Source organism: Mesocricetus auratus, unplaced genomic scaffold (genome assembly GCF_017639785.1).
Source record: "Mesocricetus auratus isolate SY011 unplaced genomic scaffold, BCM_Maur_2.0 Super-Scaffold_100013, whole genome shotgun sequence".
In the NCBI taxonomy this organism is placed as follows: Eukaryota; Metazoa; Chordata; class Mammalia; order Rodentia; family Cricetidae; genus Mesocricetus; species Mesocricetus auratus.
In genome coordinates, this window is record NW_024429196.1 from 64,088,781 (window position 1) to 64,107,137 (window position 18,357).

At 47.4% G+C, this 18,357-nt stretch overlaps 1 protein-coding gene across 4 annotated transcripts in view; it reads right to left on the reverse strand.

Annotated features, from left to right (window-relative positions):
- Positions 1 to 18,357, reverse strand: part of Gfod1 (glucose-fructose oxidoreductase domain containing 1) — a 98,265-nt gene that overhangs the window by 53,029 nt on the left and 26,879 nt on the right. The window contains exons 1-2 of one of the 4 annotated variants that reach the window (XM_040755895.1): positions 8,213 to 9,061; positions 7,669 to 7,902 (exon numbers count right to left, since the gene is read on the reverse strand). The exons of the other annotated variants lie outside the window; for them this stretch is intronic. The gene's annotated coding sequence lies outside the window, so the exon portion shown is untranslated. Of the gene's footprint in view, positions 1 to 7,668; positions 7,903 to 8,212; positions 9,062 to 18,357 lie in introns of those variants that run through there. 4 annotated transcript variants of the gene reach the window in all.

The following is an 18,357-nucleotide window of genomic DNA, read 5'->3' on the forward strand; positions in this document are numbered from 1 at the left end:
AACAGGTCTTAAAGATCACCTAATCCTAGTACACCTTCCAAGATGGACCATCAGAGAGCAGAAAGCCGAGTGGCCTAGCTATGTGTGCAAAGCAAACGTGGACCCAAATGCAGTGTACCAACTCCCATACTGGCCTTTCTCCCCCCCCCACACACACCATTGTGATGTGCTTTGAAGACCCAAATAATTCTCCCCTAAAATAAACAACAACCACTGTGCAGGATGTTGGCCATCGACGGAGTCATCTTTTGGGTTGCAGAGCTTATACACCAGCCCAGCCTGGTGAGTGACCCAGACTTCCTCCCAGCTGTACCTTCCCCGAGCCTAGCTAGGGTTAAGCAGCTTGTAAAACAGCCCAAACATACACCTCAGACGCCTGCAGAGTTCTCACACTCCCCCCCCCAAAAAAAGGCCTGGCTCAACTCTCACATCCTGTTCCCCAGAACTTCACCTACTATGATGTCCCCACACCCCCAGGCCTAGCTGAGGTCACCAGTCCATCCTGGTGATGCCCCAAATGCCTGCCAGCAGTGCTGTCCATATCCCCACACTCCCAGGCCCTGCTGGGCTCACACTTAACTGACCCAGCCAAGTGAGTGTCCCAGATCCCCAACTGCCCGTGTGCCCCCATACTCCTAGAAGACCTACCTCAGGTGAGGTGTCACAGCCTGTGCACTGCCCAGACTGACCCTTCCTCACACCCTAAGGCAGCGGTTCTCAACTTTTCCAATGCTGTGATACTTTAACACAGTTCCTCGTGTTTGGTGACCCCCAACCATAAAACTATTTCATTGCCACTTAACAACCGTCCTTTTGCTACTGTTATGAATTACAATGGAGATAGAGGTTTGGTGAAAGGGTCGCGACCCACAGATTGAGAACCACTGCCCTAAGTCCTAGCTGGTGGTACAACTTATACCCCAGTGCCGCCAGGAATAATTACCTAAACAAAAATGAAATCATAAAACTTGCAAATAAGCGGATGGAGCTGGAGGATGTATTGGGAGAGGTAACCACAGAGCCAGAAAAGCAAAGCTGTGTGTTCTCTCTTGTTTGTGGGCTCCAGCTCCAAAGTGTTGGGTTTGTGTAGGTAATCAAAGTAACTGCAAAAGCCAGAAAGTAGAACGGATGGACCGTGGGGGCTGAGGTAGAGGAAGGAGCTCTAGAAACGGGGCTAGAATAACCGGGATGCTATGAAGGGAAAGGGGGGAACCGGGAGTGGGGCTTTAAGTGAGAAAATGGAGAGGGAGAGAGGAAGGAGAGGTAAATAACACTAACGATGTTTAAAAACCCATAGGGAAACAAATTATTTTAGAAGCTTACCTAAAATACATTTAAGAGCCCCACTGTATAGTCCTGGCTGATCTGGAACTTGCTATGTAGACTATGATAACCTTGAACTAAAGAAAGATCTCCTGCCTCTATCATTCAAGCGCTAGAGTTTAAGGTGTACACCACCACACCCAGATATCCACTTTATTTCTAGAGACGGGGTCCCTCAGTGGCCTGGGACCAGCAAGCCCCAGAGACCTGCCTGCCTCTACCTCCCAAAAGCTGGAAGTTTTTTTTTTTTTTGATGATTTTGGGGTATGGAACCCAGGTCCAACTGAATAATCTCCTGATCCCTGCAAACTGCATTTTGTGGCTCATACTTTTCATTAATTATGAGAAAAGCTCCAAAGTAATAATCCCATACCTTAATACAAACTTGAATGAGCATTTGCATTTGGCTCCTGGTTTGTCCTTGATATAAGCATCACCAACTAAGAACCACTGATTAAACTCCTCCCTCCAAATTCTCCCACTTTGCTTCCAAATCTAAAGCTCGACAGAAACAGCTGTTTACTCAGTGTCTGAGGCATAACAACACGTTCATTTAAAAAGCAACTCCTCCCACTGTAATATTCAAAACCACTAAGCAAGGTCATTCCCCTGATAGCACCCCTACTCTCTCTTCGTGGAGGTGTAGGAGGAGCTCCTGGCTTCTAGGTCACTCGTCCCCAGCCTGGCTGGCACTGCAAGGTGGTTTCTGAACCATCACACAGCTGGATGGTCAAAGTCAAAACAATGAACAGGTGAACCGTGTGGATCTTTCTAGAAGCACAAAGCAGCCATTATAGCCTGACCTGTCACTGGATCTTAATCCTGGTTACATGGTGTGCTAAAAAGGTGAGTGACTTGGAATAAAACAGAAGAGAGGACAAGACAAAAGATCCATTTCCTCATCAGCCAATGGTGACACATCTGCTAATGTAACATTTCAGAGAAGGGAGAGAAAAAAACTAAAATTAAAAGAGTAATCCCCCCCACCTTCTCATCAATGCCCCTCCCATCCCCCACCTTCCTCTCATCAGCACCCCTTCCATCCTGAGGTCCCCTTAAGGCTCAGCCCATCACATCCCACCACACCACAGGAGGTCACAGTCTGTCCTCCCACCCCGCTCCGCTGCCGTAGCATCTTCTCACATACTCTGACCACATCTTCCACCAAAGTGAAGCCACTGGGATGAGAAGGCAGACGGCACAAGCGAAACAGCACGTTTGCCCCACCCACTTCCTCTCCTTGTGTCTGGTTATAAAATGCTCCGTGTAGAGTGTGGTCAGTCACACACGGGTGCGTGTTGGCTAGAAACAGTCCACACAAAGCCCTGTCTATGTGGAATCACACTGCTGATCCCCCATTAGGTGCAGATAGCAGCCCTGTTGTGTGGCCAGGGATTGGAGGCCACAGACCAGGGGATGTCCAACAGGGTGAGTGGAACAGGATGACAAGGTCCAGAATCTGTCTTTGTATTGTGTTTGTCCCTTTGCAGACTCGTACCAACGGCCATGGCAGGAACAGCAGATCATAAACAGAGGAAAAAGTGGTAGTACCTGAATTTGGGGAGACTCTTCTATTTGCAGGGCGGGAGAACATCCTTCCCCTCTTTCCTAGGAAGCCCCTCTCCCATTTCCCCAATATCTGCCACAGACTATGGAGCACAGAGGCTGGTTTACAAGCCCAGGCTACTCTTTGGCCACTCTTTGGTGAAAGATTAAGCTTTCACCTCCTGTTACCATGTCTCCTGCGTCACTGACTTTATCAAACAGCAGCAGAATCGAACCCTATTCTTCTTGCATGAATACCAAGATGAAGTAAGTGCCTCCATGAAAAGCTCCAGAGCCGAGGAGAACAATAGTTACAGACAGTGTCACGGCCTGGTGCAGAGTGCTGGGCAGCATGGGAGAGCAGAAGCTGAGTGAAAGGCATCATGGGAACACTGACGGTAAGTTCCAGATTCTTGGTACAAAGGAAGAGGAGGAAGAGTCAGGAAGAAAAGCAGGTGTACAGGCCAGATCTTAAAAGACCACCAGGAAGCAGGGAGGAGATGGAGAAGAGCAGGCATTCCATGAAATAGGTTAAAGGAAGCACGGTGTGTTTTCCAAACAGCAGGACAAGCACACAGGAGGCAGCAGACCAGTCAAACAAATGTCAAGACGAGACGTGGTGGGAAAGCCTGGGAGGCGGCTCAGCTGGTAGAGTGCTTGCCTGGATATGTGAAGCCAGAGGTTCAACCCCCAGCACCACGTAAATTTGCTGTGGAGTTCACACCTGTTATTCCAGCACTTGGGAGGTGGAGGCAGGAGAATCAGAAATTCAAGATCATCCTCGGCTACATGGTGAGTTTGGAACCCTAGGGTACAACCGTGTCTCGTGGAATTGTCACACATTTAGCTGGTATCCAGTTCACCTCAACAGAGCATTTGTTGCAGCAGGTCACCAGTTATCACACAGGCTCACATAGCCATAGGGCACAGCCTCAAGCCAAACACCCGGGGTTTCTCTGTGTAGCTCTGACTGTCCTAGAATTCACTCTGTAGACCAGGCTGAACTCCAACTCAGAGACCCACCTGCCTCTGCCTGCTGAGTGCTGGAATTAAAAGTGTGTCACCACTGCTGGGCCTCTTCCTAGAGCCTTCCTTGTCTGGACACCTCTAAGCACATTCTATGCTCCATTCAAGACCACTCCTCCCTTTAGCTCCTCATTAAAAAGGCTCTTTGAGTCTGCAGCTTCCGACAGCCGCTTTTTCTCTTTTATCCTAACAGTTTTTATTTTTTTATATTGTGCGCATATATAAACTTGTGGTCACATGTGCCATGGCATGCATGGAGGTCAGAGGACAGCCAGTAATTCTCACTCATGCCTAAGCCTGACTGCCTGATTCCAAGAGCATCTGGCGGAGGAGTAATCCTAGCCAAAAAGGTAGACAGGCAGATCCCCGCAAAGTTTTCTGACCAGACAACCTAGCCGATATGGCAGTGAAGAGACTCTATCTAAAACTAACAAATCAATAAATAATAATAATATGATTAATTTGGGGCTCATGGTTCCAGAGGGCTGGAGTCCATGACCATCATGGTGGAGACCATGGTAGCAGACAGGAATGGTGCTGAAATAGGAGCTAAGAACTTGAATCTTGATCCACAAAGCACAAGGCAGACAGAACTAATTGGGAAGTATGTGGGCTTTTAAAACCTCAAAGCCCACCCCCAGTGACACACCTCCTCCAACAAGGCCACACCTCCTAATCCTTCCCAAACAGTTCCGCCAACTGGGGACCAAACACTAAACATATGAGCCTATGGGGGCCACTCTTATTCAGACCACCACAGACACCTTTCCATGCCAGGATGTGCAAACCTGAATTACAGTTTTCTGGCCTTTGTAATATTATACTACTGTGACACAGTTCACTTAACCCACTCTCCTACACATACACAGAGGGATAACTGCTTCAATTATTCAATATCATAACCAATGTTGCAATAAACAACTGTGCTCATGCAGCTAAGTAAATTCCCAGAAGTCGATTTGCAGTGGTGAAGGGTGGTATGATTTTCAGCTCCTACCACTATTGCCCACTTTGCCAGGCACCTACTTCATTATTCTGTGGCTTTATTTTCTCTGTTTGTAAATGAGGGAAAGTATTGACTAGTTCTCCAGTTACCCCTATAAATGTCTGGTGAGCCTAAGAAATACGAGGAAGATATTCCTATGGGATACTGTGTCAAAGACATTGTGTTAGTTCAAAACCCCAACTCAAGAGCCTGGGTCAGCTCATACTGATAGCCAAAGGGAAGCCTGCTGGTCCCTCAGTTTCAGGAGCTTGGGGCAAGTAGGGCCTGTGCATCCAGCACCCTGGAAGACCCCATGCTTACTCCTTCCACCATTTTTAGTAAAAGCCTGTGTTGTCATGAGATGGTGATGAGAAGACAGACAAGGCTACCCCAAAAGGGTAGTGAGGGTAGGTCAAGGGTGCACACTTCCACGTCCCAAGCTTGTCCCAGATTTCTGCTGCTCTCTCCTTTTCCCTGTACTGGATTATTTCTCGGCCCACCCTCGCTCCTATGCAGGAGATTGGCATGCAGGACACACCGGTCTATCTTAATGCCCCACGTGGGAGCCTCCAGCCCACATGGCCCACACGTCCTAGGAAGGCCACTTCTTGGAATGAGGCAGAGAGTAAATTGTACTTGGAATTTACCTTGTGATTTTGGGTAGCAGCTCCTGTTGGGCAGAGCAAGTTTACTGATTCCTAAAGTGTAGGTGACTTTTCAGTCCATGTAAGTCAAGGTCAAGGTACCTAAAAGTGGAACTCAATTAGCAATTCCATCCTTTATTTGGTAACAAGGTCTCATCCCAAGACCCCAGGATGCTCTTCAAATTCTGACCCCCAGCCTCCGCTGGGATTACAGGTATGTACCACCACTTGTGGTTTATGTGGGACCAGGAACTGAACTCAGGTCCTCATGCTTGCAAGACAAGCATTTTATCAACTGAACTAGCTCCCCAGCCAGGATCTATTTCACTTTTCAAGTTTGTATTTATTTATTGATGATGGACATTAAACCCAGTGCCTTCTCTCACGCTAAGCAAGTATGCTACCATGGAGCCACACCCCCAGCCCCAGTGGGATCGTGTTTTAATACTTATCTCAATAGCCTGGCAGCACAGATGGAGAACCAGAGAATAAACAATTGAAAGTGAAAGAAGGACTGAAAAGAAAAATGGCTAAGCGGGTAAAAGACTTGCTGTGCCAGCATCAGGACCTGAGTTCAAGCCCCAGAACCTACATAAAAGTTAGACTGGAAGCTTGAGAGCCAGCAGGTCTGGAATACTAAGTGGGAACAACAAAGAGACACACACTCCCACCCTCACCACTGCCACCACCACCTTAAACATTATGGAAAGCAAGGAGGGACACTTGACCTCTGTGTGTGTTTCACGAAATGTGCACGCGCGCGCGCGCGCACACACACACACACACACACACACACACACCACAAATCATAAAAGCACACATACCATACACAGAGAGATTAAAGAGAAAGGAAGAAAGGAGTGAACGAACGAGCAAAGTGAATAAAGATCACCTGCCATTTCGAATAGACTGCCTTGTGCCTGAAGGTCTGAGGACGCCTGGCAGCAGCCGTGGCTATCCTGAGAAAGCCAGGCTCACAGATGCTCAAAAATTCAGTTCTCTCATTAAACTTCTCTGCAACATCACTGCAGGCTTGGTCTGTTTGTCTATCTGTCTCAAATAAACCTGCACGCCTTCCCTGTAAGCAGATATGAGAGATACCCTGATTGTATTTCAAGAGTTTCATTTAAACTTAGATTCTGAGCTAGTGACGTAGATTGGGCTTTGTCTTGCATTCCCACGATCTGGGTGGTGATGAAGCACCAAGCATGTACCATCTCCCCCTGTCTTCATTCGACAACAGATCCCCTCTTTCCAGTGAGCACAGAGCTGTGAAGTGTCTTTGTCTAACGTGACCAGGGGTTCTCCAGGCATCAGCCTCACACCCAGAGGTTCCCACAGCCCTGGCTGCAGGATGCAAAACTGGGCACCCATGGGTGCAGGAGTTCTCAGGGTGACTCTTAGGCTAATCAAGGTTCAGAAAGTGTCCTCCAAACAGAAAACAAAAACATCCACCGAACATGGCTGGGCTCCACCCAAACAGTACAGCAACAAAATGGTGAAGCCAAAGAAAAGAAGCCACAACTCCATGCACCACACAGCTGCCCTCATCTGCACGGCAGGAATTACACACCGAGAAAATGCATGCATAGTGGCTTACCCTAAAATACATACACATCGCTTACCCTAGTAACTGCCAAGGACCAAACACCAACCAATAAGGACTGCCTTCACTTACATGATAGGAATTACCACTGGAAAATTAATGCAAAGTGGTTCTTCTAACCAAATCAACATGGACTCTTCCAAACTGGACACCTCCCTGCCTCACCCAGTGCCGTATGCCTGAGGCTTTCCAGGAGTGTATGCACCGAATAAGCTTATTTTCTTTCCTCTGTGGTCTTAAAGGTGATTTTTTTTTCACCAGCTCACTAGAATCCCCCAGTGTGAATAAACTCCAGCTCACCTAGCAGTTGTAAGGCCCTGGGTTCCATCCCCAACATCTCAATGCAAACAACGCAATACTGTTTGCACCCAGGTCCCTCTAGTCACAATCCAAGACCATTACTGCTTGCCTGACATTGCCCTCCAGGCTGAAATGAAAAACTCTAGGTTCTATAAATCAATAAAAGTTGTTCCAGGGAAGGTAAGACCAACTCCAACACCCCAGGTTACCCGACACTCCTGTGCAGTCGAAGTCCTTACCACAATAAGTCCTTTACTTCCAGCACACTCTCCACCTGTACCATCATCACCTCACGGATCCGGGATGATCCTGGATCACAACAGCCATGCTTCTTGGCTGCCCACAGACTCTCTGACCAGCTCTCCTCATCTCCAGAAGACCATGAGTTCAGACTCTTTCTCTGGGGCTGGCTTCATCTGCTGGAAGCAATTTTGCCACCCCATGTTTTCAGAAGTCAAAATCAGACGTGTTTCCTATTAAATCAGAGAACAATTTTCAATGTAAAGAGTGCTGGAGTTTCTATCCAAGCATCGCTAGTTCATGTCAAGACATGTAGAGTCCAGGAAACAATTCAGAACAGATGGTTCTGCTGTTATCTTTCACCCAGATCACCCTGGTATGTGTCTGTCCTGGGCTTGGCAGTCTCCAGCCTCCTGGTCCTCCCCACAGACAGGCAGGGACCCGGGCAATTAGTGCTGGGCAGGAGAGAAAAAGAAAAACTGGGCCTGAGACAGCTCAGCTGCTGAATATAACCCAGTCATAGGTACCACCTACAGTCCATACCTGCTTGGGCTGATCCCATGGTACTGGCACCCACTGCTAAGTTCTTCGGCAGACCTCCCTTCACAGGCTGGCCCAGTGGCCACTCCACAGTAGGAGTCTCATTTCCGTGTGGACTCAGATACATTTCTGCCTTAAACTCCAAAGCTCTACAAGACCCACTATGACGTCATCTCGTCATCCTCTGCAGCCACGCTATCTCTACAGACTTAGAGGTCTGGTCCTTCCTAGTTTCTGAGTTGATGAGATTTGGGGTGAAAATGCCCTGTGGGAGCAAGAAATATGATATTCTTACAAATGGCCAACCTCATCCAAATGTCATGAAGTACATATTATTGACCTGTCCTGCAGATAAACATCTATCCTGTAGAAAGGAAATATCTGAATTTAGAGTTCTTTCCGATTTCATGCTTTATATAGGAGAAGTATGCTACTTTATGAAAACTGCTAAGAGTTCTTGACAGACAGACAGACAGACACATGTGCACACACACACAGAGGAGTCAGGAAGAGCAGCAAGATAGAGTATAGTACATGTATTCCACAATGCATGAAAATTTCAAAGCAATACAGTGTGGCCCAGCAACCCCCATTTTTAGTCACATGCAAAAGAATCTCAGTCATCAGGCTGGAGACATCTGCACTCTGCAGTTCATTTCATTTCAGCATTGTTCAAAGTCAAGACATGAAAGTACCATGGATAAATGAATACACAAAGTGAGGTATAGATAATGGGATACCATATAGCTTGCTTTTCTGGGGGAGGGTGGATTTGTTACTGTAGTGGCAGTGGTGGGTGTTTCGTGGGTTTTTTTATTTTGTTTTTTGTTGCTGTTTTGTTTTGAGACAGGGTCACACAACATAGTTCTGTCTGTCTTGGAACTCACTATGTAGACCAGGCTGGCCTCAGACACACAGATATCCACATGTCTCTGCCTTCCAAGTGCTGGGATTAAAACATGTGCCACAACATCTAGCCATATAGTCTTTTATTTTTTATTTTTTTTGGTTTTCCCAGACAGGTCTGAGTAGCTTTAGAGCCTGTCCTAGAACTAGCTTTTGTAGACCAGGCTAGTCTCAAACTCACAGAGATCCACCTGCCTCTGCCTCCCAAGTGCCAGGATTAAAGGCGTGCACCATCACTGCCCAGCTCCATATAGCCTTTTAAAGGGACATTTTGGTGGGACTGGAGAGATTGCTCAGCAGTAAGAGCACCTAATGCTCTTGTAGAGGTGGTTAGCATTCCGGTGTCCCTGGCTGGCAACATTCCTGTCTTACAGATACTCAGCAGATCCTGTCTTCCTAGGGGGCCAGAGTCCCTGATGCTCTTGAGTAATTCTACTTATAGTTGGGTGAAGAGGAAATAAAATCTGAATCTAAATGAGACATCCAGGCCACCCTGGCTGTGCTCTTCCCTCAATTGTAGCAGTAATGTTCTTCCCTTGCACTGTTTCCATCATCTGAAGAGACCAAATCCTGCCTGATGCATCCCTATATCCAAATAGCCATAGAATTAAAACAATCTAAGGTTGCTGATGCTGCAGACTTCCCAGAGCCAAGATCATGTATCTCCCATCCTTTGACAATACACTGGCTCCAGTCTTCTGAAAGCCATGGCTCTGAAATAAAGAAAAGACTCTTACAGCCAAGCAGCGGAAGGGAGAGTGAGCAGGGTCTGGATTCCTGCTAGTGAGCCTGCTTTACAATAAACAGCAACGTCCTTATTTTTGCAGAATCAAGAGGTTTAGTCTGCAACAGAGAAGCCTCATGCCTCTGGACAACACCCCAGACACATGTCTAAGCTTAAAGGGACCAGCAATGTCGGGCCATATGGGGCACAACTTTGTTCATATGTCCAACAGCAGACCATCTGAACCTCTGAAACATGACACTATTGTGAGAATCAGATCTCTCTAGACAGCATCCCTTGAGCGTGGCAGAGGATAGAAGCCATGGTGAGAAGACGTGTGCCGGTCAGGAGGTAGAAGCAGGAGGAACAGGAATTCAAAGTCATCCTCAAATATATAATGAGTTCAAGGGCAGTGTGTATTTTATGAGACATTTCCTGAAGAGACGGAGTGCTAAGTGGCAGGAGGAAGACTGGGCACCCGTTCAACTGCATAAAGGGGAAAATTATGGGGGCAAGGACACAGGACAGAAAGGAAGAGGGACTCAAAGCCACCATGCTAGAGTTGGCACCTATAGTATTGTCCAATCCTGGCCCAATCCAGCCAAGAACCAGACACTAATGAAGCCACAGCCTGACTCCAGTCTAGCAATGACAGGCCTTTCAAAGACCTGAATTATTAGATGGAATTGATTTCAAATTATATTCAAAATGCTCAAACACAGGCCAAGTGATGGCACACACCTTTAATTCCAGCACTCAGGAGGCAAAGCCAAGTGGATCTCTGTGAGATCAGTCTAAACCACTTAGAAAGTTTCAGACCAGCCAGAACAACATAGACATATACTGTCCCTAAAATACATAAATAGCTCAAACACATGTCTGTTTGCTATGGCTTCCGAAACTGTGCCCTAGAACTCACATGCTGGCTGCTCCTGCGGGACCAAAACAATGCAAACACAGAAATGAAGTGTTAGCTTGGGGTCAGGTGGGAAGGTGCCTGGATCACACAGTTGTCCCGGCCTTTAAATTGGAAGCAGAAGCAGAGTAGGGAAGGACAGACAAACCTTCTGAGAAAGCCATCCAGCCCAGGAAGAACCTGGGGTGCAGGTACAGCCAGACTGGGCCAGGAAGCGGGGTCACACCAGGCTGGTTGTGGTCATCCGAGTCTCACAGTGACCTTCATGTGTACATTCATGTATATGGGCACATGTATGTATAAAGGTGTGTGTGTGCGTGCATGTATATGTACATGCAGATGGGGGTCAGAGGACAAGCTTTGGTGACATTCCTCAGGCAGTGTTCATCTTTGCCTTGGAGACCAGGACTCTCACTGGCCTGGATCTCACTCATTGGGCTAGGCTAGCCAGCCAGCCAGCCCCAGAGGTCCTCCTGTTTCTGGTTCCCTGGTATTGGGCAACACAAGTGTGTGGCACCACACCTAGCTTTACATGGGTCCTGGGGATCAACCACAGCACCTCGTGCTTCTTTGACAAGCTCTTCACAACTGAGCCGTCTCCCCAGCCTGTCATGGTGGCCTACTTAAACAATGCTATCTGTCAGACACACCCCTGCCATGGGTCATGGAATCATATCTACTCCGCAAACACACATGTATGAGTAGAAGGGACGCCCTGTACGTTAAGGCCATTTTGGTCTAACCCAAACACCTTACAGCATTAGCTCTCCAGAGGATTTATTTGGGCTCATGGTTTCAGGGGATTCCTATCCATCATGGTAGTGAGAACACGGCAGAAAGGCTGGGTCTGTGCGTGGCAGAGGGTGTCATGGAAGCTCAGACCATAACTAACCAGGAGGCGGGGACCATGACAGAACCAAGTGCAAGGGTACCATCTTCAAAGGCATGCTAGTGGCCCACTTCTGCCGTCCAGATCCCACCCACCCCCAACTATCACATGCTCCTAAAATAACACCACTGTCAGGGAGAGAACAAGCACTCAAAACATGAGCCTATTGGGGGCTTTGCAGACTCGAGCCAGAACAAGGAAACGGGGTCCTAAGAAGCAGAAGTCTGACACGCTGTCGCTTGTGGCCTTGCCGGCTGGGGTAAGAGATTCAGAGCCCACCATGTGCATTCAGAGCCCACCATGTGCATTCAGAGCCCACCATGTGCATTCAGAACCCACCATGTGCATGCCAGGCCTTTCACTTCACCCCTGGCCACGGCCACACGCCCCATCCTCACAGACTTCTCTGCCCACACTCTAGCTGCCCAAAGCTGAAGCAACTTCCAGAATTCTGGGGCCCATCCAGGCTTAGGTGGCAAAGAGGGTGGTAAACATTTGCTCATCTGAAAGAAAGATTTTTGGAACCTGTATGCTAAAACTTTAAGCCTACATGCTAATGTAAGCACTTTGCTCATTTTCCACCATTACAAAAGATCACAGAAGAGTCAAGGTGGAAGACATGTTAGCTGGCAAGGGCTTCTGGGACAAAGTACCACAGTCTCACAGTGCTAGAGCCTGGAGATCCTAGAAGTGCAGGCCCATCAGATTCCTCCTGAGAGATCTGAAAAGAAATCCGTCCCACGTCTCTCCCCAGCTTCTGGAAGGTTTTTCACTTTTTATTTTTCTTTTTTCTTGTGGGATGGAATCCAGGACTTTGTGCATACTGGGCAAGCCCTTTACCACTAAGCCACGCCCCCATCCCAAATCAGCTTTCTTAGTTTTCACACATTAGATCATGTGGTACATGTCTTCCTGGCCTGGCTTATTTCATTAACCCTACTGTCGTGCCTGCTGTCCATGTAACCCCATGAAGGCAGAAGACAAGGTCAGCGGGGGGAGGAGGGGCTAGCTAGCTGGTCCCTGAGACCAGAGGATGTGTGGGTTGCATCTTGAGAAGGGAGATACAGACACATCTATCTGTATACCTTATCTGAACCTGGTTTCTTGTCGGTTGTGGTGGCACACGCCGGTAGGATTTGCTGAACTTGGTTTCTGCAGTTTCAGTATTCATGGCTGCTAACCACAGTCAAAGATATTACATGGAAAAGTCCAGAAATAAACAATCTGTGTGAGTTTTAAGCCATGTGCTGCAATGAAACCTTACACCATCCCACTCCATCCCACCCAGGATGTGAGTCACACCTTTGTCCAGCATACCCGCTCGGTCTCTGCCACCTGCACCCGTTAGTCACTTGTAGGAAAGGGGTGCCTCACCCCCTCACTGTGTTTGTTCTTACTGGTCTTCCACCAAATAAGGATACTGAGGACAATTCTTAAAAGGAAATGGAAGTTTCCAAATGCTATAGCAGCATGCAGCCTTTCTCACAAATGCCACGGGGACAGTCTCTGCTGCCTTCTTGTATGCTGCTCATAATTGCTCTGCGACTTCAACACTTATAGGTAACGTCAGCCACTTCTGCTATGAAACCATTCTGGAATCTACAAACTCCCAGTGCAACCTTGGAGGGCGACACTTCTACCTGGGGGGTGAGAGACTGGCTGTCCCTCTGATAGGCTCTGTGGCTAAAGCTGACAGCCAGCCCCGCCTGCGGAGACTGAGCCAGAGGCTCTCTACAGCAGGGCTAATTTTAAATGCTGGAATACAAAGCCTGCTGGAATGACTGCTTTTGACCTTGGAGTCAGACATCAGGGCAACCTGGGACAACTTGGACCAACTGTAAGCAAAAAAGGGATTGCCTGAAGAATCAAGCAGACATTCCTCAGCTTACAGCCTGCTTATGTCCTGCCCCATAGCATCATTGTAAACCGAAAATATCATAAGGTGAAAAATGCACCACTTAGTATGCCTAGCCTATGGAACATTCTAGCTTAGACCCTCAGAAGATGATCCGACAGCATCGTGACCGTGGGGTTGCCCAAGAGCTTTGTTGGCTATATCCACTCAGCATCACAGCAGAGACCTGGAGTGCTTACCGCTGCCTGGAAAGACCCCAAACCAAAATTATAAGTATGCTTCTTACTAAATGTGTACTGCTTTCCCACCATATTAAAGTTTAAAAAAAAATCATTAGGCGGAGTCATTAGGTCAGGCCATCTGCCTGCACCGAGACTTGGTTTCTTGTGGTCCACAAAAGATAAAGCAGCCAAATATGAGAGCTTGAAAGGTTCTCAACAGTTCTTGTCACTCTAGGCACAAATCTTACCCTTCCCCCGCAGCACTCTCTCACTGGTACCTAGAGCGCTGAGGAGTATGTATGTGATTTAGTCATGGCTGCTGCCTTAGGTATGCTTAACAGAGACACCACACTTGCCTCCACATGGTCTTCCAGGAGTAATACTTCCCGATTTACACAAGGCTGGCTCTAGAGTGTGTACAGCCACTAAAAAATTCTGGGGTGACTCGAAAGCCACCACCAGAGTGAAGGGGGGGGAAGGCAGTTGAAAGGGCACGCATACGATCTCTCTCTCTCTCTCTCTCTCTCTCTCTCTCTCTCTCTCTCTCTCTCTCACACACACACACACACACACCACCTACCACCACTACCCCCTACCCCCCCTACCCCTTCTGTTCCAGACACATGCCTCCATGGTCTAGAATGTCCAGCTGAGCCATGATTTTCTTTACCGAGTTTTCCCACCCAGTTGTAAGGAATGCTGGGTACTGAACCCAGAGCTTCATGCATTTTCAGCAAGGACTTTACCAATTGAGCTGCATCTCCAGTCACATAATCACACACACTCTTTAACAACGCTGAAGTTCCTATTGGAACAGGCAGTGACCACGAATCCACTCCCCACACTCACCAAGGATGACTTAGCTCTCCCAGCACCTGGACATGACCAGGAGTATGAAGGACTTGTCACAAATCCAAACCTCTTATCACAGAGTCAGTTCCGAGGGTTGTTATTGTATGTCTCTTCTGCTTGTGCCATCCCTGGATTCCAGACTCCCAGATGGAAAGTGAGTGTCCAGCAGACTGTTTATGGGGTGTAGGTATAGGGAGTTCTGCCTATTATTTAGCACCAGTATCCAGGTCTCTAGCCTACAAGCAGGCCCTTCCAACCACAGTGTCTTAGGCCTAAATGATGAGCCAGGTGGGTAAGCTCGAACCCCAGGCCTTGTGGTCATCTTGCCACACGTTGACATTAGTGAGGCTCTCACCTGAGGCTGGTCCAATCTGATTCAATGCTGTGATGCTCATCTAGGGACCACCTCTGGCAATCCTGGCCAGACTGTTAATAGACATTAAAGTTTCTCAAAACCAGAGGACCTTGAAAGTTCAGGGTCACTCCCCTGGAAATACGAAGGGGGAACAAATCCAGATAAGTCTAGCACTGAAAATCTTTTTCTTTTGCCAGATGCTTCCAGCTCTCAACATGGGAAGGGCTCTGTGTGAGCGTGTTAGTATGTGTGCCCTGTATCCATGTGTAAACACACATATCTGCATGTGGAGGCCAGAAGTTGATTTCAAGTGTTGTCTTTTATCATTCTCCACCTTCTTTGTTGAGATGGAATCCCTTACTGACCCTAAAGCTCACGGTTTTGATCAGAAGGGCTAACCAGTACAGCCCAGGGATCCCTCCCGTCTCTATTGCCATCTCAATCCCTACCCCTGGTGCTGGAATTACAGATGAATGTTGCCAAGCTCAACTTGACATGGGGTACGTGGGATCTGAACTCTGGCTTTTGTGCTGGAGTAGCAAGCAATTTACTCATCTCTCAAAACTTGGAAGGGATTTTGATGCTGTCTGGGTCCTAATCCATGACCCTTTACATAGCATGACCCAAAGATGTAGCAGGAAGGGAACGACACATAGAGGCCTGGTTGAGGTTGTACAACTAACTGGGCCTGGTGAGGTCAGGGAGAGGAACTGGGAGTTCAGCCATAAGGAACAAGAGGCCAGAAAGAACAGAAGCTCTGTCAAGGTTGGTCCATCCTGAAAAACTTAGAGCCCCAGGAGGTGGCTTGGGACTTGGTGTGAGAAGACCTCCCAGATGCTTAAAGGTGAAGACAGTCAAAGACCAAACTTGCACAACTTGGACCTATGTGTGGCAATGTCTTGCTTGTACAAATAAAGCCTGTCTGAAAATCAGAGGATGGAGCTTGCCACTAGCCAACCATAGTGGTCTGGAGGTCTGTACGGTGCACTGTCTTCACTGCTGTAGTGGTTTGGATGTAATTAGCCCCATCTCACAGGGAGTGACACTATTAGGAGGTGTGGCTTTGTTGGAGAGGGTATGGCCTTGTTGGAAGAAGTGTGTCACTGTGGGGGCGGGCTTTGAGGTCTCCTATGCTCAGAATGTCACCCAGTGTTTCAGTCGACTTCCTGTTGCCTGTAACATGTAGGACTCTCAGCTACCTCTCCAGTACCATGTCTGCCTGCAGGCAGCCCTGCTCCCCACCATGATGATAATGGACTCAACCTATGAAACTGTAAGCCAAGCCACCCCAATATAAATGTTTTATTTATAAGAGTTGCCTTGGTAATGGTGTCTCTTCACAGGAATAAAAACCCTAACTGCCATTTCAGGGGACGATGGTGCAAGACCAGCAATGGAACCAAAGTCATCAGACTGAGCAGTGAGAACCAAGGGCAGGAATATTCACTCCAAAGACAATGGACACAGGCTAAGGTCAGCAGGTTACATTCACCCTTGGAGCGGGGGTACTTCCTATGCTGACATGGAGGCCCATGTTGTGTGTTCTGTCCACCAGGCCATACCCAGAACCTCCATTTTCATTCTCTTAAATGAGAGGAACTTCCTGAACATCCCATGTCATGGGAAACAGTAAAATATTACACTGCCTCCCATTGGAGTTCACCTCCAGTCTCATGAGCATATGTTTGCATCAAAACTACCCAAGAGAAGAATCCCATTTCTGGGTGACTTTCTGTTACGTTTTTAAAGTGCAGGTTGACGAGAAGGGACTGTACTGCCCTCCATGAGGTTGTTTCAAGGACTGCCTTGGTTTTATCCAGAGCCACGGCGTGCAGACAACTTCTCCCCCTGTGTCACCGCCTCACATTATGTCTGCCCTCACTCAGCTACAAGCATCTCAAACCCAGAGACATTATCTTTTCTGTTTTGTAGTCACCTCAGCATCGCCATTTATTGTGCATATCAATGCTTGAATAAATGTTTATTAGATGAATGGAGCAAGAAACCAAAGGTAATTTTGTTCAATATCCAAAATACAATGGGCCCTTGCAGATTCCCTGCAGGGACAATTATTAAATCATTTGAAGACGTCTAAATCTAGACACACAGGCAGCAGCGTCCCAACTTCTTTCAAATCACCATTTCTTAAGGTTTCTTCAATAGTAGTGTGTTTTCATAACTTCAGATAAACAAGCGGACTAGCAGAGATGGAAATCACAACGGGAAGCCAGGCATTGTGGTGCCTGCGGTCTCAACCAGGAGGATCATGAATTGAAGGCCAGTCTAAGTGTCCCAGTGAGAACCTGTAACAGCAGTTCTCAACCTGTGGGTCTCCACCCCTCTGGGGGGCAAGCAACCTTTCCACAGGAGTTGCCTAAGACCATCGGCTAACACAAATGTTTACATCACTGTTCCTAACAGTAGCAAATTACAGTTATGAAGTAGCAACAAAAATAATTTTATGGTTGGGGGTCACCACAATATGAGGAACTGTGTTAAAGAGTTGCAGCATTAAGAAGTTTGAGAACCACACTGCCCTATACCAAAGAGTAAAAATAAGGTAGAATAAGGGGAGCAACTAAGATTAGGTAAGAGCTATACTAAGCCAAATGTTAAGGAATAATCACACTCAACTACAGAGAGAGACAACACACACTCGCACATATACACGTGCATGCACAATTATCCGAAGCTGTCAATCACTTGCTTTTTAATCTGCCAGTTTGCTCACATGGACACACGCAGGCACACAGCACAGAGACATGCAGTCTGGCAGTGGTAGCCATCAGGCCCTACAATGTACATTCCCATGGCCTTCTCACATAAGGAGATCATCAAACCCATCTGTCCTCACTATAGGCTGGACTATGCCTCTCCCAAAGCTACTGGCATCCTCGCCCCTGACATCTGTGAAAGTTACCTTATTTGAAAATGAAGTTGTTTCAACCAGAATGGTTGCCATCAGGATAACAAATGATGGTGAGGCTATGGGGAAAGAGAAAACTATATTCAGTGTGGTTGGGAGGGTAAACTTGTGTAGTCACTATGGAAACCAGTAAAGGGTTCCTCAAAAACTCAAAATAGAACTGCTGCGTAGCCCAGGCACAGCACTCCTGGGGTATACACCCAGAGGACTCTAAGTCAACCCACCAGAGTGATACTTGGTTATGCATGTTTATCGTTGTTCTAGTCACAATAAACAGGACATGGGACAGACAGTGTTGTTTATTAATAAACCAGCCTGATCAAACAGATAAATGCATAAAGAAATGTAACACACACATCTAATTAATTTTAGGCATCTATAATGAAAAAATGAAATCATGACAGTTGCAGGAAAATAGATGGTATGATACTAAAAATCGTATGTTAAGCAGATTAAGCCAGACTCGGGCAAATACTGCATGTTTTCTCACACATGCAGATCCTA